The 23,007-nt window shown below is 39.1% G+C and overlaps 1 long non-coding RNA gene across 6 annotated transcripts; it reads left to right on the top strand.

The window, feature by feature from the left end:
• On the top strand, positions 62-17,716 carry LOC110396950. 6 transcript variants are annotated; one of them, XR_002437398.1, is made up of 5 exons: positions 62-246; positions 9,956-10,105; positions 11,938-12,005; positions 12,261-12,777; positions 13,179-17,716. It is a non-coding gene; the product is annotated as an uncharacterized LOC110396950 (long non-coding RNA). The 6 variants fall into 6 exon arrangements; XR_002437395.1 differs by having other exon boundaries at positions 11,133-12,005; positions 12,612-12,777; XR_002437393.1 differs by having other exon boundaries at positions 9,956-10,116; positions 11,133-12,005; positions 12,612-12,777.

Below are 23,007 nucleotides of genomic sequence, written 5' to 3'. Positions count from 1 at the left end.
CCGTTTTCCTGAAACACAGATCTTCACATCCAGCTGAGACTTCTGCTTTACTAACATCTATGTTGTATCAGTGTCATGTGATGCTCTGGTCCATTGTTGCAATGCTGAGCTTTCAGTGTCTAATGCTTTCCTGAGTGTAAGGCATCTCTGAATGCTTTATGAACCCCGAACACACCAGGCAGTATGGAATCCTGGGCAGACTCAAGAATGACAACTGTGAATTAGTAACAAGCAGCACTGAGACAGGTAGGTTTCTGCTGAAGATGAGATGCAGGAAAATATCCAGGGCTGAAAAGGAAAGATAACTGAGTCAGAAGCAATGTTTCTTAGTGAACCATTCATGCCTCAAAGAAGCTGGTGAGGAAGAGAGAAAAGATTTTTCCTTTTGGACTGGTACTTGTGCCATGAAAGTCTTCCTGCAGGTAGTGTATCTGAAAGAATAAAGAAGAACTGAATATGAGCATTGTCTGGGGAAAAGAGTAAGTATTTACATGTAAATCAAGTCTCCAAATTGGAGCACAAGTGGAAGAAAGTTCTCTAATGGTTTCACACCTCTTTGTCTCTACAGTTACCTTTTATACAATATGTTTCCTTTAACATCTCAGGGAACAGGATGGGAAGCTACCTTTGTCTTGAATAAACCTGCAAGGTAATTGTTAATGTGTAAAGCGAATAGTTGTTTTTTGTAACAGTGGTTGAACATCAATATATTTGTATAATATATCCACTGTGGGAGATATTATCAAATATTTTCTTAGGTTAACCAGTAACTGGCTACTTTCTACTTTTGCAAAGTATTCATGCCTGTTCCCTATTCTCAAAACTGAGTTTTGATTCATCATTGGCACTGACTATTTTGCTCAAATGAAAACAACTTACCATGTTCTTCTCCTTCTGTATTTGAATCAACAGATGAGAGACAGCAAAGTAAGTTAATTGTTAACTTATGTACGTGAAAACAGAGGACAAATTCCAAACAGAACTGAATGAGGCATCTGGGTAAGGTCGTCATGCTCCTAGAATCACCCATTAAATGAAGTTGTTACCCGTTGTTCCACTTTTTTTTCCCCCTAAGATTAGCACTAAGCTAGTTTCTTTCAATGGACACACAGCTTAGTGTTCAATCCATATTAGGAAAATATTGATTTGCAAATTACCCATGAAAAGATCTTTAAGATTAGGATTTTGTTCTCTTTCTGTGAGGAGTGTTTCCTGATAGACAGCAAAATTTTCCACATTGCATTCAGCCTGATTCAAGTAATTTGTTCTCTCCAGTAGAATCGGAACAAAGACTTAATCCATCCTACTTAGCAGGCAGGAAAAAGTCATGTTTTTGTAAGGAGTTGGGCTGGCATGACCTATCCCATGCCTTCTGTGAAAGCTACAACATACTGAAAAAAAATGGATGGGATTGTCTTTAAAGATCTTTATCAGAAACAGTTTGGTGTCATGCTATCTTTTGCTACAACCTCACCATCTCTTTTCAAAGATTTTCTGTCTTCTGTTGCCTCATGCTTATTCCTCTGTTTTAGTTTTTAGTGGCAATGTGATAGCACAGAACTCAAGTGGACAGAAAAATTATTATGAGGCAAATGTTTGTCTTGGAATTTCAATGGAATAACTTGTATAATACTATTAAATAGTGAAACTATTCACCACAGTTCTATCAATGTTTATATAACTGCTTTGCTGGTCTCCCATACATGTTGCCATGGGTAAGTTTTCTTCTGACTTGTCCTCTCAGCAGCTCTGTCCTATTCACAGTCCTGCTGTGGCTGTAGAGAGATCTCTGCTAGGCCTCTTGGGAACCACACCTTTCACCACAATGGTCTTTTTGCATCTCTGGCTAACTGTTCCATCACTGATGTGTTTGTGCCACTCATAGCCATCCCGTGGCCATTTTGAAAGAATATAACTTCATTTAAGCCATTGTCCACTTACACTTCATACAGAAAGTGGAAGATTAGCAACATGAGCTTGTGCCAGGCTTCCAGGCCACAAACTTACCTACAGTGCACTCCTATTTCCAGGTGTCCTGAAGGCCCAGACATCTGGCACCCTCCCAGCCTTTTGTAGACTGCACAGTAGAAGACACCCTCCCTATCCTGGAGCTATCCATATTACTACATCCTGCAAAGTTCATCAGTCCAGCTGATCTCTTCCATGAGAGGAAATCACAGGCTTGACCTAGAATGATACAAGTCTGAGAACACAAGTGCAGATTAGGTGATCTTGTAGGTCTTTTCCAACCTAGCTAATTCTATGATTCTATGATTCTATGATTCTATGATTATTGGTCCATGGAATATGGACCGTATGGCATACGAACTACATGGAGGATGAAACTGGAGAGCAGTTCTTAGCAGTCTATACATGAGGAAAGGAAAAGTAGGGAGTAGAAAGCAGGTACTTTTGAAAGCAGGTCTGTCCCTGAGGTCCTGTGTCAGGAAACTAGATTTATTACCAGCTGGAGTCACAACCCATGCTTGTTGTCCAGGACAAGACATCTTTATTGTTGTCTCTTGCACTAGCCAGAGGAAGAAAGAAGGACCAAAAACATCTAGTTCTTGCTTCCTCTACATGCCAGCATTCTTTGACCCAGGAACATATAAATGTTGACCAGAATGATGTGCAGTGACCAGTGAAAATACAGACAGGGCAGGCAGGGCTGTTCATCCAGGCAGTTTCTGCTTGTTCTTGTGAGAGTGAAGCAGTTTTCTTCTCTTGCTGTGACTGAAAGCGTAACACTTGTTGACAACCCTTCTTGAAGAAACCCAGTGTATATGTGTGTACAGTAGGAGGTGGGATTAGGAACTCTTCTCCTTGGGTGGGTGCTGCTGAGTGAGCAGTATACAAAAGGCAGCTAGACATGAAGTGGCTTGATGACTTGTGAGGAAATTCTCCTGATGCCCTTCAAGGCTAAGAAAGAGTAAGTGGTCAAAAGTTTGGTCAGAGACAATGTAATGGGACTGGGTATCTACAGCTCCAGAGAACAATATGAATTTGCGGAGACAAAGCATGCTACCCAATTCATCATACAGCCTGTGCTGAAGCAACTGATAGTCAAGTGTTTAGACAAGGGATATTCCAAGTAATATAAGCCCTTCAAATTATGAATAAGCTCCTCCTTAGGGCCAGTTTTGTTACCAATTCTGCATTTAGATATTGCCTAATTCTGCCCTATTTTAGTCAGTTGAATTACTACATATTACAGTGTGATATGGAACTAAATGTTAATGAAGTATCAGCCATGTGCTCTGCAACCTTGACAAAAAAATTCTTTGTATAAGTTGTGCCTTATTCCCTGAATCTTTTAATAAGCGTGACTTGGAGGTTAAACCACCAGGGCAGAAATTAACTGTGAAGTGGCTCATGGATGATTAATGCAATGAACTGTGTACAAAGATGAATGGCTAAATGCGTAAGAAAAACAGATACAAATAATATTAAGAAATGTGAAATCCAAATGAATTATTTTGGTTTAGTGCTAAACTAAAATGACTTACTCCATCATCCTTCTCAAAACAGGATGGGTGGATATGGAAAATGGATCCATAAATAGAAATTGCTGAGCTGCATCCTGTGTCAAGCCTGTCTAATACTCCTTATCTTTTGCTTTTCCTCATTTTTTGACTGAGGGTATATAACGTGAGCTGCCTATCATTAAGATGGAGAACTAGATGGGGTACCAACAAGAGTCTGAGCATTTAGAAAATGAAGAGAATAACCAGTGTTAAAATAAGAAAATATCAGCCAGATATTATTATAATAGTAATGAAATAATATATAAATAATCTTTAAAAATACAAAGACAAATATCACCTGAAGGGTTAGTAATATGTTATTTCCAATGTTTACTACTTCACTGCCACTGTTTTGCATCCACTGGATTACATTGGTAGTGGCGAAAGACTCATGAAGTGGTAAATGACCAGTGCTAAAATTTCTCTCTCACACTATCTGTACAAACCTGACAGGGTCTATATGTCCTTCCTAACCATTTCCCACAGGAAACAAAAGTATCAGGAAAGAAAGTAACTCCCTAAATGATCTATTTACTCAGCAAACAATCACTAAAACATCTTGAATAGGTTTTACTTCACTGCAGGCTTTTTCTTAAAACAGGTTTGTAGGATTAAAAAAGCAAGACTTGCATGACCATAAGTACCCCAGATTGCCTTGTCACCAAGTGGGGGATTTGCCCCTTGTAAGATGTCCTTTTTACTCTCTTTTTTCCTTTCTCCCTCTACTTGTCCAACAAAGTATTTTTTCATAAAGCAGTATACTGAAAAATTCAATTTTTGTTTGTGTTTGTTTTTTGTTTTAAATGAAAAATGAATAAAGGCTTTAAGTATGTTATCCAGTGCAATACTAAATTAGTAATTATAACTTGCCCCTAAAGACTCTGCTGTGGACATTATTCAAAGGCATAAAATTGTAATGAATTGACAAGAAAATGTGCTTGTATTTTTGCTTTTTTTTTTTTTTAAGAGCAGAGCTCAGATATTTGCAAACATAGATCTACTCCTGTAATCAATTATGCTGAAGTTGACTGTGGCCATCAAAATGGATTATGAGGTCAGGCTGTAGAGTTCTATAGATAAAATGTGTCTCAGTTTAACTTTGTCTCAAGTATTGAGTCAGGGGTCTGACTGTGCTTGGACCTTGATGAAGATGAATTTTAAGGATGTGGTGAAATATAGGACAGAAATAATGCTAGTAAGTGAAGGCACACGACAAGTAGAGGATAATTGATTCTTGACCCTTTTTTGAGTGGTTTTAACCAAGTTTTGATCTGTGATCCTACTAAATCTACAGATTCTTCTTCGTGCCCAAATAGTAGTAGCCAAGAATACTGTTCACTCTTATTTTGCCTCACAGTAATTGTTGTCCTTGTTATACTAAAATACACTAAAAGGCTGCTGAGAAACATTAGTTAATCTGAGATGCAGAGAAATTTATGTGTCAGAAAATATTCTACAATATTCCATGGTCTAAAACAGCTTCCTCATATTTTTCCATGAAGTGTAAACTATAGGTATAGATTCATGATTTCTTAAAAGGCTTGAATCATGGTATCTTAGGAAAATCTGTCTCCATCGTTTTTAATGTGGACATTAAAATTAGTTTCTGTTTCTTTGTTTTTATCTGTTGTTCTTTTGTGCCTATAATTTAGGAGTTCAAGACAATAAGTACTCTAGCAAATATATGTAAAATAAAAAGTGTTGTCAAGATAAATTGTTGTTATTAAGTATTACCAAAAAGGCCTGCAAGCAAAGCAAGATATATTGTAGATAGTCAGGCTTTCCCTTTCTTTCTCGCTGCTTGTAAACAGACAAATGCAGAACGATACACTTTGAGGGAAGATGGGGAATCTTCTGCACAGCTAACATTAATCTAGTAGGGGATATTTCCATGGACTCCTCAGTAGTCAGTGGGGAAAGATACATTCTTTCAGATGTGATAAAGAGCAGCTGCCTTTGGCTTTTGTTCTGAATTTCTTCTGGAAGAGATTCTTTCTCTCCATCTTCAGCAGAGATCATAGAACCATAGAATTGTAGAATCTTTTGAGTTGGAAGGGACCCTTAAAGGGTTTAGTCCAGCTCCTCTGAAATGAACAGGGACATGCACAGCTAGACTGTGTTGCTCAGAGCCTGGTCCAGCCTGACTTTCAATATCTCCAGGTACAGAACTTTCGTCACATCTCTGAGCATCCTGTTCCAGTGCATCAACACACGTATCGTAAAAAATTTCTTCCTTACGTTCAATCTAAATCTTCCCCTTTTTAGTCTGAAGCCCTTTCCCCTTGTCCTATTACAGCAGACCCTGATAAAGGATCTGTCCCCTTCCTTCTTACAGCCACCCTTTAGATACTGGAAGGTCACTATCAGGTGTCCCTGGAGCCTTCTCTTCTCCAGGCTGAACAGCCCCAGCTCTCACCCTGTCCTCGTAGGAGAGGTGTTCCATCCCTTAGATCATTTTTGTGGCCCTCCTCTGGATGCACTTCAACAGGTCCATGTCTCTCCTGTACTGAGGACTGCAGATCTGGACATTGTACTCCAGGTGAGGCCCCATCAGCGCAGAGTAGAAGAGCAGGATCACCTCCCTCAACCTGCTGGCCATGCTTCTTCTGATGCAGCTCAGGATACAGCTGCCTCTCTGTTCTGGAAGGGCACATTGCTGGCTCATATCCAGTTTGCCATCTACTACTACCCCCAAGTCTTTTTCAGCAGGGCTGTGCTCCATCCTTACATCCCCCAGCTTGTACAGATAGCAGGGGTTGCCGTGAGCCAGGTGCAAGGCTCTGTGCTTGGATTTGTTGAATCTCATGAGGTTTACGTGGGCCCACTGCTCGAGCTTGCCTAGGTCTCTCTGAACAGCATTCCATTCCTTGGGCATGTCAACCACACCGCAGGGCTTGGTGTCAGCTTGGTGAGATGTATTGGCTACTTCAGCCTGAATTGTTAGATGCCCCCTGAGCTTGCAGGGTAATACCTATGATGATCATGTGGCAGCAGGAGACAAGCACTAGTGGTGTAAGAAAGCTCCAGAGATTTTATTTTCTGAATCAGATGGGAAGCAGGGAGGTGAATGAGCTGGTGTATAATACCAAGAGAAAGACCACTATTGCCTGACAGTAGTATGTGCTAGTAGCTCCATATCCTTGTTCATAAAGCATGAACTATTAGTGAAAACAGGATTTCTTCTCTCACAGTCCTCTCACAAGCACAGAGTAAATTGTTAGGTCTTGTGTGCAGTTTCCAGTCACTGCATTAATGAGAAGTTGCCAAATTGATCTCTGACAAGCTCCCTCACAGATCTGGTTCAAAAGCTCTTGTCAAATGTGCTGAGCTGATGTTCATTACCAGACTTTTTTACGATAATGCTGATAGGTGACCCATCTTCCCCCTAAGAGTATGCATCTATTCCTTATTGGGGATGATTCCAATAGTCCTGACCATCCTCTGCCTTTCACATTTGCAAGGTTGCAAACATTTTTCTTCTGTGAAGAGATAATAGAAAATCCATCGCCTGATCTGGTAGTGCCCACACACTCTGAAACATTCACTCTAGTTACTGGAGGCCCGTACAGTTAAGGTTTTAAAAATTGATGTAGAAAAGAATAGAGTCGGCTCCCCGCTACCTTTGATTTTTCCTTTCCCCTCAAGACACTGCTTGTTATATTACCCTGACAAAATAATTCCCCTCTTGTAAAAGCCATCTCCATGAAAGCCACTCCTGTGTGATGACTCAGCCACACAGGAGCACTGTACCTGGGAAAGCTCCCTCCATGTGGATCACTGCAAAGAACCAAGATAATTCAACACTATCAAAGAGAAAACCTTCCCAACTTCCTCAAATGCGATATTGTTATGACTTTCCCATTAGTGTGGGGAAAAATATTGATGCATTGTGACTGATGTTAACAAGTGTCTTTTCTTTCAAATTACTGGATTTGCAATCAAAGGACTCCCTCTGTCCTTGGGCTTTCTGTCAGGCTACCTCTAAACACATTCTTTTTGCTTGTTCAGGAAGCTGTCATTAAGCAGCAGTAACCTTTTATTACTGAATTTAGCTGGTTTTGAATGGGTGACCTAGAGATTAAAATTTCAGACTCTGTTACTAATTAACGGAGTCATTTGAATCCCTGACGGATTTATTATTTAGTACCTGGACTTGATATTTTCTTCTTTCATTGTACAAAGGTGAATTTCATACCTTTTGTAGTTTGAAAGCTAACTTTTATGGCAGAGTACATTTAGAATGCTTATTCATCAGTTCACAGTGATGAGCACTTGTCTTCTTGGCCCTGATTTGTGAACACTTTCAGTCATGATCTTCTTTTTAAGCAGAGTGTCAAGCATGATCCTAAAGACTTTGCTGAGGTAGAAGAAGCCTTTTTCCTTTGAGAAGTGCTATAGGTTCTATTTGCATTGGGTATGAAAATGTAGAATATGTATTAGTAAAATTTATTTTTGCTTATTTGCAATTATAACAGTTTTATAAGAATCACAATATATAGTTCAGTGGAAGAAAATATTTTCTAATGCATGGGATATTCAAACAAATCACAGGAAACTGTTAATTATTAGAATTTCTGACACTATTTCAGTGGAAAACAATGAATGATGAAGGAGTTTTGCATAGAAAATTGGAATTAAAAGCAAATAACCCCACTTGTACTATAACCAAGAAGCTCAGTCATCTAAACGTCAGTGGCATAATTTGTTAGAGGATATTATTTGGAGGTTGAAAGGCTATTACTAGAGCTATACAATTCCTTCTTCTCTATATCAAAAGTAACTGAAAGAACCAGACAGCTAAGTCTCTGAGGACTGGACTGAGATCTCACGTAAACATTTCATTCACAAAATTCAGCACAGTTGAACTCTGCACTACAATACCTTTGATCTTAGCCAAAAAGTGAACTCCTTAAAAGTACCTTTATTTTACCGTGTTATATTTAAGGTTTTTTTCTTCAAAATATATATTATAATGCATGCAATGCTTGTGATGCAATGTAAATAAAAATACAATTTTATAATAAAGAAATTATTTAGAATAAACGTTGGGCCTTGTGTGATATTTCTGGTCATTGTATTAATAAAAAGCAGCTTCATTTTATCCTGGCAGGAACTTTTCAGCTTTGTAGAGCCAATTCTGAATGTACTGATTCTGCGGTAATGCAATATACTGGGAACAAAACCTAAGGGCAGTATCAGCATCAGTCTTTAGTCTTGATACTAATTGGTTAATCCATTCTTCTCTTGCATTACAGGTTAGTGGGAAGAAAATAGATATTTTTGAAAAGATTTAGTGAGTGTTTTTGTTTAAGAGTCCAGCAGCTTGGTCTTCAGTTTGCTTTAATTTGCAGTTCACTAAATTACCATTGTGAATGAATTCTAGGGAACCTTCTTGTTATCAGAGTATTCTACTAAGACTTAGGTCACAGCTTTCAGTTGAGGGAAGCAGTTTAATTTAGATCTTCTACAGTTATTACATCTGCAATTACAGGGAGTGGATTTTTCACTGTCAGGCTTAATGTAGCCTGAAAACCATCACAATCTCACACAGGTTAAACAACCTTTTTGCCTAAGAAATCATTGTTTATTTTTTCTTGCTATCCTAAATAACTGTGAAACAAGCAGAAAGAGCGTGCCCATGTACTGCTTGGGAGCTCTGCCCAGTTCACTGGCCCTGGTGCATGCTGCGGGTACAGATGTGTACTCTTGCTGCACCCCTGTTCACTGTACTTCGGCTTCAAGGAAATCACTGCTCTAACACATCCGTATTGTTAGGGAAATGGGACAGATAGCAAAGACCTCCACCATGCTATATAGGTCAAGCCAGGACAAACCATGGTATCATCATTAATGTATGTGACTTACGTATCCGAATAAAGATCTGGGAGAAAAAAAAGTGACACAAACAGAAGCTGAAGATCTGAAAGTCTTTTATATCACTGGGGTTTATAGGGTCCAAATGAATAGGATTTGGGGTTGAAGTGCATAGGAAGGACAAGGCCTAAATTGCAGGGGGACTTGACAGTATGGTGCTCTGGTGTTTCTGCTTTTCAGGAAGGAATACACAGGTGCAACTGCATCTTTGATGACACACTTTACATGAAGCAGCACCATTGGCAGATCTGTTATCTGTGTCTTTAACTACATATTGGAATATAGAGATGTATAGTTCAAATACAACCTTGCAGAAAACAGAGCTTTCTGAGCCAAGACATTTAAAAAAATCTTTGAGTGGGCTCCCAAGTTCAGTTGTTCTGTGACAATGTTATTAAAAGTGGAGCGTTGTTTAGGGCAAATGAAACTGTCTTCATAAATAACTTCTACTCTGTGAAAGTTGACTTTGTATCAGCATTCATAGAGTAGCCAGAAAATAAAGTGATGGATGCCTCGTTAGTATGGTTTAAAATCAGCGGGAATTCACTTTTTTACAGGGGTTCTTTAAATGGATAAAAGATGTTTGGCCAGGTGGCTAAAAGAAGCAGAGCACCAGTGAAATGAGATGGCATCAGGAGAGGTGAAAAGAGAAAGCACTAGCTGATTTGGAATCAGAAGCATGGAATTGTCTCCTGCATTTCATACAGGTGAAATATAGGTTTGTATTAATGTATTTCTAGGAATAAGGAGTTTAAGGAAAAGCAGTTTCTTGAATATCCTGTGAGAGCTTATCTTTCTGTTAGCCAACGTCTTTTATCTGAGACCACAATTCAAGTCTCAGCAATGGATTTTTTGCTTATACTTCATGGAATTTTTATATTAATTTGACTCTGTATTAAAAAAAAATAAAAAAACCTAAAAAGTGAACAATAGTGTCACAACTTCTCCAATTCAGAAAATACTGATTTATTTAAACATGTATATATATAATCAGTATTTTCCTATTTTGGTTTGAATGCACTATTAAAAAATTTTTTATGAAAGCAAAACCTAATGCCAGATTTATTTCTCAGCCTTTCCAATCTGCTGTAAAAAATCCTAGGGAACAATGGGAGATGGCTGAATGATTTTACAGCTTTTATGGAAGGAGACAGAAATTGGAACATATAGCACTAATTTAACAAACTTCAGTAAGATTGTATAATGCCCTTTGGATTTTCTACCTATATTTTAACTGAAACCTTGGAACAACTTACAAGAGATTTTCATTCAGAGCAGTTTTCCTTCATGTTGCATGGATACCAGTGCATGATGGGGCACGACTTGGAGGGTGTTGCAAGTGCTACACACATATACAGTCAGGGAATGTTCTGTGAAGAACGCAGTCATGTTCCTTATTCCTGAATCTCAAGGTTTTGATGTAAGAAGGTCTTGATAACTGAGACTACAACTGATTACACTGTTTTGTGGTTTTTTTCCAGGTTTAAAAGACACTACCTATATTTTTTTTTTGCATTGAAAACAAAACAAATTTTCTTTTATCTATATACCATAACTCTACTTTCCAATAAATGCTTTGCTTCCATCAGCAGCAGCAGCAGTGAGAGGAACTTTTAACTTAGAACATAGTTTTCTTATAGCTACAGACCGGAAAACAAGGTAGAGAGCCTTAATTGCCACAAGTCAGCAGCAGCACGTTAAGCAAATGCTCATGGTTATCCTCTGTGCTTGCAGGCTATGGGAGGACACAGGGAGGTGCAATAGGAGCCAGTCTGCTTCTCCTGAGGATTCAGAGTGTCCAGAGGCTGGCACAGCACAGTGCCTGCTGCTCCTCCTGCGCTCCTGGCCTCTGCTCCTTGAAAGGCCAGTGCAAAGCCTGGTAATGGAGCTCCCCATGCCCACTGCCAGGATGGCATTCCTGCTCCTCTCACTCCAGCAGCGAAACAGGACCCAGGCTATGAAGGGAAGTTCTTTCCCATCTGTGTAAAGGACAATTTTCTGCATCTTTATCAGATAACTGGGTTAGTGATAGGGTAAAAGTGACAAATTATATGGGAGACTAGTTTTAACAAGAGATTTCAGAGATTACCCATAATTTTTTTTCTGAGCAAAACACACACTATTTTATAACTTTCAAGTAATTGCTCAGACTAATCTCAGTTTCTCACTGGGAGAACTCAGGAGACTCAGATGAAATAGTATTTGGTTGCCAGTGCATTTAATAATGTTTAATGGCATATTATTTCTTACAACAAGTACCAAACTTGTTATTTTTACTTCTCTACCATAAGAAAAATGACACTCTTTTTGAACACTGCAAGACTACAATTGTTGCACAGCATTTTTACCTCTGTTTGTCTGCATCTTCAAATCAGAAGTGAGGTGAAGGAAGCAGCTGACGTGAAGCAAAATGACAGTGCATAGTTTGACCACAGAGAAAGTCACAGCTAAGATTAGAGAGTAAAGCCTCACCCAAATCTTTGGTAATAATGCTATGTCCTGCTGATACGCTTTGTTGTCCTGTTGTTTCCCTATGTAGATCATCTTCTACTTGCTGAAATCTGAGTCAGTCCAAGGAGAAGTGGTGGTGATTTAGGTCCCTCTGAGGTGAGTGTTGCCCCTTTCCCCCATTGTAGGGAGCTTGATTGTCAGGGGTGTTGGATTTAATGATCCTCAGAGGTCCCTTCCAACCCCTATGATTCTGTGATTCTGTGACTCTGTGAAAACAAGATGATCTGCTTGTCCCTTGAGTTTGCACACGTGTTCCCGATCCCATTGGTGATGTTGTGCATATGTATCTCAGCATTGCTTAGAATCTGGGTAAGTTTACTGGTTCTCGTAATTGATTTCCTGTGCCCCCAGCATGCATTATTGGTGTTTCCTGGTCTGCCTGACCCTGTGAACAAGCTGTGATTGGTGAGGTGCATTGCCGTGCTCTGAGGAGGCCATCGGGACTTTCTCAGTAATTCCAGTGAAAGCTGCATCAAGAACAGGGGCTGAACCTCAGCTGAGGTGTCTGCAGGACGAGCTGCTGGCAGCTCTGATCCTAAGGAGTGAAGGAGGAACCCTCCAAGTAGGATCAGAGAGGCAGAAGGGAGATGTGTGAAGTCAGACGATCTGCAGTCTGGTATGAGGGCTGGCAGTAGTAGGCACGAGGGTGGAGGAGACTGGACAGTGGCTGGGAATGCTCTCAACACACTTTCGTTGTAACAGGCCTTGCCTGCAGCTTCACTGTGGTCACCTTGGTTTGCAGTGCTCAGTGCACACCAACTCAAGTCCACCCTCTGTGGCCCCAGGTTGGGGCTGGGTCACCATTTGGCACAGACCTAGACGTATGAAAGCAGAACAGAATGTGGGAAAAACCTGCAGATGAAGGAAGGTAAGCATGTGGAGAGGAGAAAGCCAAAATATCTCTGTGTTCCCATTGATCTTTGGAGTTGTCCCTAGACATTTTTAGGTTTAAGAACTGACAATTACTTGGCTGATAACCCGTGGAGACACCTAACTTGACAGAATTAGGAATTGTGCATTCCAAGGGTGACATGTCCTTGAACAAGTTTTGGGAAACAGTACACACACAAGTGCCATTCCTAAGCATCATTCATGCATGCCTGCTTGTTCGACTGTCAGAGCAGTAAGACAAATATGTTGTTGTGGCCAATTCAAGAGAACACTGACACTCAATTTACAGCTGAGTTCCTCCATACCATTTTTAAAACATAGTATTCTGTTGATTGAGTGTAGTGGTGTGTTGCAAAGATGTGTATTTTTTTTTTTCAGATTTCTCCCTCGAGAGTCCAGTAAGAGGAGCAACAAGTAGTTTACTGAACTACTCATGAATCTTTCCAGCTTTTAAGCTCTGGAAACTTGTTTCAGACAGTATTGTTTAAATAAAGCTGGGATTCTATGGTTTAGTTGAACCAACTCTCTTATCTCCGTGATTCTTAGTTTATTCTTGTTAGGAAAAAGTTTATACTAACTCTAAAGAAGCTACTTGTCAGAAACATAATTTTAAAGTTATTTAGGGAGACTGCATAAACTTTCTTGAATTATGGGCTTAACCACACAAGGAAATACATCTGGAACAGTTTAGGCTGCACCTACTATACTGTAATAGCTATTTTGCCTAGATATTCTGTATGGATTCAGGGGGCATTTTATCAATGTGTATAAATACCTGAAGGGAGGGTGCAAAGAGGATGGAGCCAGGCATTTTTCAGTGGTATCCAGTGACAGGACAAGGGCCAGTGGGCACAAATGTGAACACAGAAGGTTCTGCACAAACACCAGGAAGAACTTATGTGCTGTGTGGGTGACGGAGCACTGTCAAAGGTTGCCCAGCAAGGCTTTGGAGTCCCCTCTTTGGAGATCTTCGAAGTCTGCCAGGATGTGGGCCTTGGCAACGTGAGCAGGGCTTGGACCAGATGGACCCAGAGATCCCTGTCAGCCTCAGCTGGTCTGTTATTCTGTGAAATTCAGCACTACTTGTAGAAAGGGTAAAAGAAGGTTGAAGCAGCTATCAAGTGTCTGCTGAAGGATATATTAATTCTCTAAATTTGTGAAAAATTCTTAGCAATATGTAGCAAGGTTGTAGGTAGATGTTTTCATGTGTCATGCTAGGATGCATGTGAGAATGTGTGGGAAATCTCAGAGGGAATTGCTACATATGGTCTAGATCATTTCATATTAGTTTATAAGAACGGTTTATGAGCAACTTTATTAAAGAAATATTAACAAAAAGGTCACAGGAAGACTGTTTGTTGGTGGTGGTTTCTTTTTTTTTGTTTGTTTGTTTTCTTTTTTTGGTATATGTTTCAGTTGTTCTGTTGTTTTAGTCATTTTGGAAAACTCTAGGGGATCAGTTCACAAAGTGCCCACACTGGCATCCAGAGATGGCAGAGTGCTGGTAGCAGTTCGCTCATCGTTGGGTGCCACAGAGAGGCTCGAGTACTCTACATGCCATAGTAAAGCCACTACATTGGCCAGTGGAGCTGAAAAATTGGGAGGTGCTGAGTCAAGGCTTCCAGACAGTGATTTAACGTGTCTCTCATCAGCAAGTTTCAGCCCACCCACTGTAAAAAAATCACTGACAAGGGCATTAATGCCAAACTGTTTATGCTTTCTGATATCCCTTGAGCACAACAGCCTTTAGTAACATTAAGATTTTTCAGCTGTTTCTCTCATGTCAGCAGGTGTGAATTACAGCACTGTAATTTAAAATAACAGACACATAGTGTGAAGTCTAAAATAATGAGAAATCTAGAGCAACTGTACAAGCAGATGGTTTTATAGGCCAGCATTCAAAAGAAGATATAATGTTATTCAGTCTTGAATTTAAAAAGACAAGGATCCTTTGAACTCATCCAGCTACTGGGCAGCCTTCATTACAAACAATGAGTTTAGGATCTTTGCCAAACTATTAATATCCTTCTTCAGAATTGTTCAGAACAAACACTAAGATCTTAAGCGTCTTGAACAAAGCTATTTCCACACAACCACACAGCTAATATTGATGCTAAGAGACTGACTAGATCTCATTTATGACAATCGAAAATGCTTTTGGCTGCATTATTTAGAGGTGCTAGGCTAAGCTGGCTTTAGCCAGACCTTTGTTCAACATAACAATTTTAGTATGGTGTATAGCATCTATTCAGTTCCAAGAGAATTCATTGTTTCTTTACAATTTCAGAGGAGTGACCAGCCAGCAGTGCTTCTCCTGTCCTTAACAGGACTCCAGGAAGTGGATATAAACAAGCAGTTAGAAATGAGAGATCATCTCTCGCATTCCCAATAAGCCTTGGCCTTTCCAGTGATGCGAAGGGCAATTACTGTAATTTTTACCCTCCATGAAGTGCAGGTGAGTCATAGTAGTAAAGAACTTGTACCTTTTTCTGTATCTAAGTCTGCCAAACCTGAGCTCTTGATTGGCAATACTACAGCTATCACGCATTTAGCTGAAGACTGTGTGAAACTGGTGGTTAAAACATAACTTTCCCAGCACAGATTGCCTTTCTTGAGTAAGCAATTATTTTGTCAGAATTTAGTTCCTTTAGATCTTTTGTGACAATACTGAGGTATTGAGAAAATTGTGGTTTTTGTGTTACGGTTCTGAATGCTGGCTGAGGAGAAATGGATTTGTTTATCAGTTCTGCTCCAGATTTCCCTATGACCATGAACAAGTCAGTTTACTTCTTTGTCTGTGAAACCTGAAGAGAAAGCAGTCCTGAGCTCTTAACTCTTGGCCAGAACATTTTCTGGCAATTCTGGATCCTCTAAAAGTCGTGGTCAAACAGAAAATGGTGGAATTGAAGGGATGCACTAAGCTCCTTCAATTCTAGTGAGATGGAAAGTAGGAAAAGTTGAATAACAAAGGAAGTATTTTTAAAAGGTAAGCAGAAATATTTTTACAGCTATTGTACACTTCCTTTCATTTTCTGTTGTTACATATAGTCCGACTTTTCTCGCATGACTCTGTCTTGCTTTTTAATTGGTCATTACGAACCGTTTAGCTCTTACAGGCATTGATCTAAGGAAAATTTACAGAAAAAATCAATCTTTTCAGTCTTCATATTTACAGTACTATCTGTCTATTCCTCCTAGTGTATTTCTCATGCTCAGTGTGTTTTCTTTTCCTTTTATCTTGAAACTAAAATTAAAAGCCCTCATTGACAGGAAATATAGGTATATTTGCTAGTATGCACAGCAATCAAGGATTATAGCTTCTCTTCCAGTAATGCTTTGCTCTATTACCCAAACATAGCACATTCCTACCAGCCTTGGCAGTGTCTGGGCCCTTAGTGAGGTTGGTCATTACATCCCCATGGGGGCATTGTGGAAATGAATTGCTGAATTCATTTCATAGCTCTTAATCATACTAAGAAATGTGGTAACATTTTATCCTAAACATTTTTTTCTCTCAGGATTTCCCTCCCTCTGGATATATTCCTGCTGCCTTATGGCATCATCCGCAGTCCACTGACAGTTCAACTCAGTGGGAGTTTTCCCATTGATTCCATTATTTACTTTGTTTCACTTGGTGTTATTGATTCATATTTGCTTTAGCTCAGACCCTTAGGCTAAACACTTCTAAAAGGTGAAACTCCTTCTGTCAGGAACATCTCATTTTCAGCAAGAGATGACATTTCCGAGACTGGAAATATTAATGTGGACCTGAATCAAGGAAAACAAAAACCTATAGATTCCTGCTTACTCAGCACATTTTATACCTCTTAGAAAGACATATGCACCCAGATTTACATTTTTATTTATCTCTTAATTTAATCCTTCGGTGGTTGAAGCACTGAATCTTTCTTGTTGTGTTTTTTTTTTCCTCCTTGAGCCTTCAGTCTCCTGTTTCTCCTCAATCACTGCAGCAAGCTAAACACAGGCATCTGCTGCTCAGGAAATATTTTGTGATTTTCCTACTATCTGCAGGTGGCTGCATTTGGCTGCATTTCTCAGCCTTACTGCTTCCATATTTCTCTGATGGAAAGATACTGCAGCAATAGCATAGAGAGTGGTTTGGAGAAATAAATACCTGTCGGAAAATTCACACTTCCTCTGAATATAGTTCCCTGGATATTTTCCCTCCCACAAAGTATTTTGTGTTTTTTGTTTTTTCTTTTTTTTTCACCCCTTGTTTACATGGAGAGGAAAATGGGAGGTTTTTTAATATTCATTTTATTTATTTACTTATTTGGATTGAAGGGCAGTAGAGTGAGTAGTAGGTTAGTATCTGGGACATTCACAATGCATACAGAGATCCCTATGAATCTACTTCAGCCCACGGCCTAGAACCTGTCCTTTCCACACCTGATCTGAGTACAGAACCACTTGGTCACTTTGGAGCAGAGCTCTCTTCTAGCTCTCATAACAAAAAAATCAGTGTTCCCCTACTCTATGCCTATAAGTTTTCCAGTGTGTTTATACAACAATTATGTTGCTCTAATTAATCAAGATCTGATGCATCATTTTCTCTCCCAACTTAGTTTCTGTCTAAATTTGATTTCTGCCTCTAGTGCTGATTTGTCCTGTGCCTGTTATTTGACACATATCTCTGCTGCCCAATTGCCTGCAAAACAGGGATGAGACATCCTTGTTTTCCCTGGGATGCCTTCCTATTATTATAATGACTGAATTCTGATGTAAATGTGTAAATAGATGGAAGAATGCTAAATATTGCTCAAACAAAAAACAATATTCATACAGATACACCATCATGTTCTGGGCTGAATGGAATTCCATCTTAAATAAGCACATAGTTCATTACTTTTGCTTTCTATACTGCAATAAAGATGGTTTTGCACCTCTGATGACAATGAATATGAAGTGAGAAGTATATATCTGTATCACAAATGTTAAACTACATGCTACAACACGGGTAACATTAGATGAATTCATTTATGCGTTTCTGTGTATGTTAAACTTTTGATGGTTTCTTGAAGATTTTGTTTCAGCCACTGCTTTTGCTCACAGAAAAAAACGCAATGGTTTATTTTAGACTGTGAAAAAATAATCACTCACTATTATTTGGGTTTATTTCCCAGATGGCATACTACGAAGTTGTTACCAGACAAAGTCTCAGTATTCCTGCAGTTTATAACTGTCGGTACTATGTTTTGGTCAGTCTTTCATGTTCTGTTTGTGATGAACCTTACAGATATCCATGTCATATACACAGTTATGAATCTGCATGTGATTCTAAGGTGTGATTTTAATGTAGGGTTGTACAAAAGGCAAAATATAATAAACTGTGTAAATTAAAATGCATCTCTTGAGAAGTATTTGAACATGAGGTATTTTTCTGTTCATGGGGTGTGTTGTGTTTGGAGGCTTTACGCTGTACGTTTCAGTACAGGCAGAGAAGCATGCTGTGAAGCAGAAAAACCATTAATACTTTCTTTTTACAGTTTAATTTCCTGAAAGATAAAACGTTTTTGTTTTAGAAGTCAGTGCATCATCTGCTGTATAACATCTAATAGGGTTGGCCTGATCCCCAAATGATATCATGAACACCTTCCTTCTGATACTGCACCACTAGTGTTGGCAGGAGTTTTGCTGGTGATGAAACATAAACTTGGAGGTGGCAGTAAGCACTGAGTGTTCTGCTGACCTGCTGGATGCCCCCCAGAAGGGACATCCAGCAAAGTTTGATCTGTATTTCCCCTCAAAAGAACTGTGTAATGAGATCCATCCCTTGCTAAACCGGACAGATTTGGCCATACACTTGGCCAGCCTGGACACAGTGGTACATGCTGTTTTGAAGAGATGCCTGACTTTAACAAGTTGCTGCAGAGTGATTGGGTCCCAGAGGCACCAAGAATTACAGTGTTTCGTTCCATCTGGCAACACAAAGGTTGTGTGGCCTATGGTTTGTATTACAAAAACGTTCCTGAATCAAATGTGCTAAACTTTTAGTTTCCTTCCAATAACCTGATGACCTTTTCATACTGTCATTTTTTGCTGACACATTCCTAACCTTCTTTCAATATCCCCTTTGGCCTCGCAAATGAGTAGAGTAGAAGAAGGTAATAAATACGGAAAGGCTCTTCATAATTGGAAAGTTGTGAGACTCTTTTCATATTCTCATGAGGTATCATAACCTATAATTCATAAAAATTTCCTGTGGCTAGTTCAGGTAGTTAGGAGTTTACATGGTTCCCATTAAAAGCCAAAGGCATGTCTTTGCACCTCCAGTGATTTTAATGAAGGCAGCTTCAAAACTTACTAAAATACTGTATCATTTAAAAATTTGAGAGTATCCGGTTATGATTCTGAAAGGTTAATAACATTTTAAATTGGAACTACAAAATACTAATCGTGCTTTCTTCTTAAGTAAAATGCACTTTATGTCTGTTACTATGGTGATGATAATTAATATACATAGAACTGTAACAAGCTGAAATAGACTGGATAATGCAGTGTGCAGAGCTGTTCCTGGAAGGATTGTCTGTCCTCTGCTTTCAGCCCTGATAAAGAAAAGCATCTCAAAGGAAAACCACTGCATTTTGCACAGGTCCTGTAACTTTTGCCAGCTAGGAGTAGAGTCTTTCAAACTGTACTGCATAATCCTATTGAAGGCAACCAGATGTGATTCCACAGCAAGGGACAGCACCAAACTAAAGCATCAGTCCTGTGAGGTTCAACAGAATATCAGTTCCTACTTTGCACAGGCAGTTCAAGTCAGCTTAAATGCTTACCTGAAAGGCACTCAAATTGCTATTCACTTCTAAATGATTCAAGCACTGCTAAATGATTCCTGCAAAATAATGCCTGCCTGTGGCAGAGAAGTGAAAATGAACAGGACAGAAAATATAGTTAATACACTGTATAGGAAGTCAGGGAAGAGACCTTGATTTTACTTCTATTTTCAAACAACTTCTATGTGAAGTGAAGATACTTTGTGAATCTACCCCCATTCCCTTCCTTTGCCTCTTCATACTTTCAGCTATCTCTAGAATTTGTTTTCAATTGAGTGTAAACAATCCAGTTTTAAAAGATCAATTGCTGTATTTCTTGTGTTTCCTCTTAAAGGCAAGGAAATAGTACTCAGGAGGTGTATGAGAACATGCATGTAAATTCACTCCAAGTATTTTTATGTGTGTCTTATACACATGCAATCTAGGAACACATTTCTCCTTCCTCAGAAAAAAAGGAATACTAGATGACCTTTAAGGGTCTCTTCTAACTCAAACAATTCTATGTTTCTATGAAACTACAGGCTGGTTAGCAGGTGTTCTAAGGACTTCATCCCAGGAATACTTTTATATTAGTACTCTGTTAAATGAAACTGGGAGTTTTTTTCGTATATCATCTGTTACTGTGTATATACTATTAAAATTAAATTTATATTTATCCTATTTTTGAGAAATCACATTGTTAGATATGTCTTTCAGTCATAAATGCATCAAGGGTCCAATTTAATCAAAACAAAAATTAAATTCATTAATGAAAATGCTGCCACAAAAAATCATTCATCCTAGATTTTAATCCTTCTGTAATTGGAGGGTTCCTCTGATTCCCTGTGAGATACACCTTACATCCAAGGTCTACCCTCCAAACAAGTATGAACTGTTTTTTTAGGTAAAAGATGAGACTTGTTACATGAATCCATTAATGAGATGGAGTAAAATATGTAGCTGGAGGTGCAGTTTTAGAAAATCATATTTCTCTCCAGTACTTCTGCTATAGAGTGAATGTAGTGGGAAGTGTCTGTTATTCACAAAGGTCTGTTAAACTTCAGTCACCAAAAGAACTTGAGAGAACCACTGAGCTTGCTTGTTACCTGTTAAGAAATCTCATCTATTAATTGCTGCTTTAAAAGTTGGCTTAAAATCGTACATGTAAAGAAGTGTGAAGATTGGACAGGATTTATTTATTTTTCTTAAGCAGGCATTTAACATTTTAGGAAAAAGCAGGATTGGCATTTAAAAGCCTTAAAGAAGAGTGTTTATCACAGGCGCTGAAACAGAAGCTTCTTGAATTCTAAATTACAAACCTGGTCAGGAATCGACTATCTGACCGTGCCTTTTAACTCTCCTTAAAGACATACAGTATGCCTTTGTGACTCTCAGCATCCTAGAGGAAAAAATGGCACAAGCAGCTCTGCAAGGTTCTCGCAGAGGAATAACAAATACAGAGCAAAAACATTTTAAATGTGGAAACATCTTTGTTAGCCGGGAACCTGTGTTGCCAGTGATACCTAGTTGCACACAACGACTCAGCATCATTTTTGTAATAGTTTTAAACCTATTGTTTCCCAATGGAAAGATTGAGAAAGAGAGCCTGCACTTCTACATTTTGTTTGGAGCCAACACTTGTGCACCAGCAGAGCTCACAATAACTGAGCTATGGCATTATTCTGCCCAGTGACAGGTAGGGAAGACAACAGCATACCAATTTGCCTGGTTTTCACAAGTCTCTAAACTCCACGTGTAATCAAAAAGACTTTTCATATTTAATAGTATTTATTTTGTGTGTTAGATAACGCTTGTTAAAAGTCATCAGCTTTTCATTACCAAGATCATTAATACTATTGGTGATACCGTGACTTGAATAATTCTTCATTTGTTTGTCACAGATGCAAATTGACTTTCTAATGATTCAGCTGTAAATTTTCCTTTTCAGGAACAAATTCAGAAGTATCAGACCTGTTTCTTACCTCAATTTTTTTTAACTGACGTTCACTTTTAATGTAAAGTGATGTTAAGCCTGTGATTTTAGCAGGAAGCGCTCTTCTGGAAGGTCATATTTTCAAATAGGTAACATGTTGCTGATAGAGCAGTGTTTTTGCGCATCCAAATTTTGCTGATTTTTCCATCTGTTCCCCCTGCTGTGATAGGACACCTGGCAAAAAGACCAGATCTTGTTTTTTTTTTTTTTTTCCCTGCATGTGCACACTTTGGCCTGTTAACCTTTCCTTTGGTACTGTTGTGAGTGACAGAAAAGACAAAATTGTGCTGGGCTGGCAGGCAGGAAATCCGTCTGCTCTGTGCTTTCACTTTTACTTGCAAACTGAGCCAGTGAGTTACTGGGAGGTATCAAAGTGCATTTGTGATGCTTTTTCAGAGCATAAGGGCATCTGAAGGATCTTGTCTTTTTTTTTTTTTCATCTTTATGCAAAAAAAGCCCTCAACGTGAATTTGCTGTTATATACGACTTTGGACGGACATGCGGCCTTAGATCCTAAGGCCAACAGTAAGCCAGTAGGCCATTTAGTCTTGCCTCTTCTGAAAATCAAAATGTGAGTTTCCTCCAGTTCTTTAGCCAGGCAGAGATCATTGATTAATATGTAACGTGGAGACATCATGGAGTGCAGAACACGGAGCTCTCCTTTGTGGTTTCTTGCAATTATTCACTGCCCTAATGCTGTTTATTTTTGCTGATGTAAACGTTGTATAATTCCTTGGCTTGAGAGACCACCTGAGCCTCTGCTTTCTTATACTGCAAATTTCTTGTGATTGGCCTGTCTAGGCTTCATTTAACAAATCCAAATTAGCAGGAATTTAAGAAATTAAGAACCCTTGTTAGGATACAAGAAGTAAATATGTGTTTGCAGTGAATGCCCAGACTGGATAGTGAAGGCAGAAGAACTGCCACTTGAGTCCTAACATAGAGAATGAAATGTAATGAGGAGTCTCTGGATGGTATAGTTAAGCCAACATATTGTAGCTGCAAAGAGTGCATCATCAGATTTGGCTATGCTAGATGGCAGTTTAATGACAGTACCCAGTCAGCTTCGATTGTTTGTTGTGTTGTTAGCAGGCACTAGGTAATATACTGACAGAAAGCTCCATTTGAGTTTGGATTGTCAAAACAGAAAAAGCAGAGCACCACCCAAGCAGTACTATTGTCAGAAGGCAATTGTTAGAGGCAAAATAATTCAGCTTGGTTGCTCAGCTTATTTCCTTGGTGAGAGTGTGAACTGGAGCTGAAATTTCCCGAAGGCGTCCTTGCTGAAGGTGAGAGCCAATCGAGAGAGATCAGCCAGGCTTGCAGCTGAACCCAGCGCGGCACAAACCACGACAAGTAATGTCCCAATAAAACTGTCAGGGCCAGACTCAATTTTATGGACCTAGGGAGTCCTCTGCCTGAGTGGTGAGAGCTGTGA

This window comes from Numida meleagris, chromosome 3 (genome assembly GCF_002078875.1).
Source record: "Numida meleagris isolate 19003 breed g44 Domestic line chromosome 3, NumMel1.0, whole genome shotgun sequence".
Lineage (NCBI taxonomy): Eukaryota > Metazoa > Chordata > Aves > Galliformes > Numididae > Numida > Numida meleagris.
This window is presented reverse-complemented; position numbering and strand designations above follow the sequence as displayed.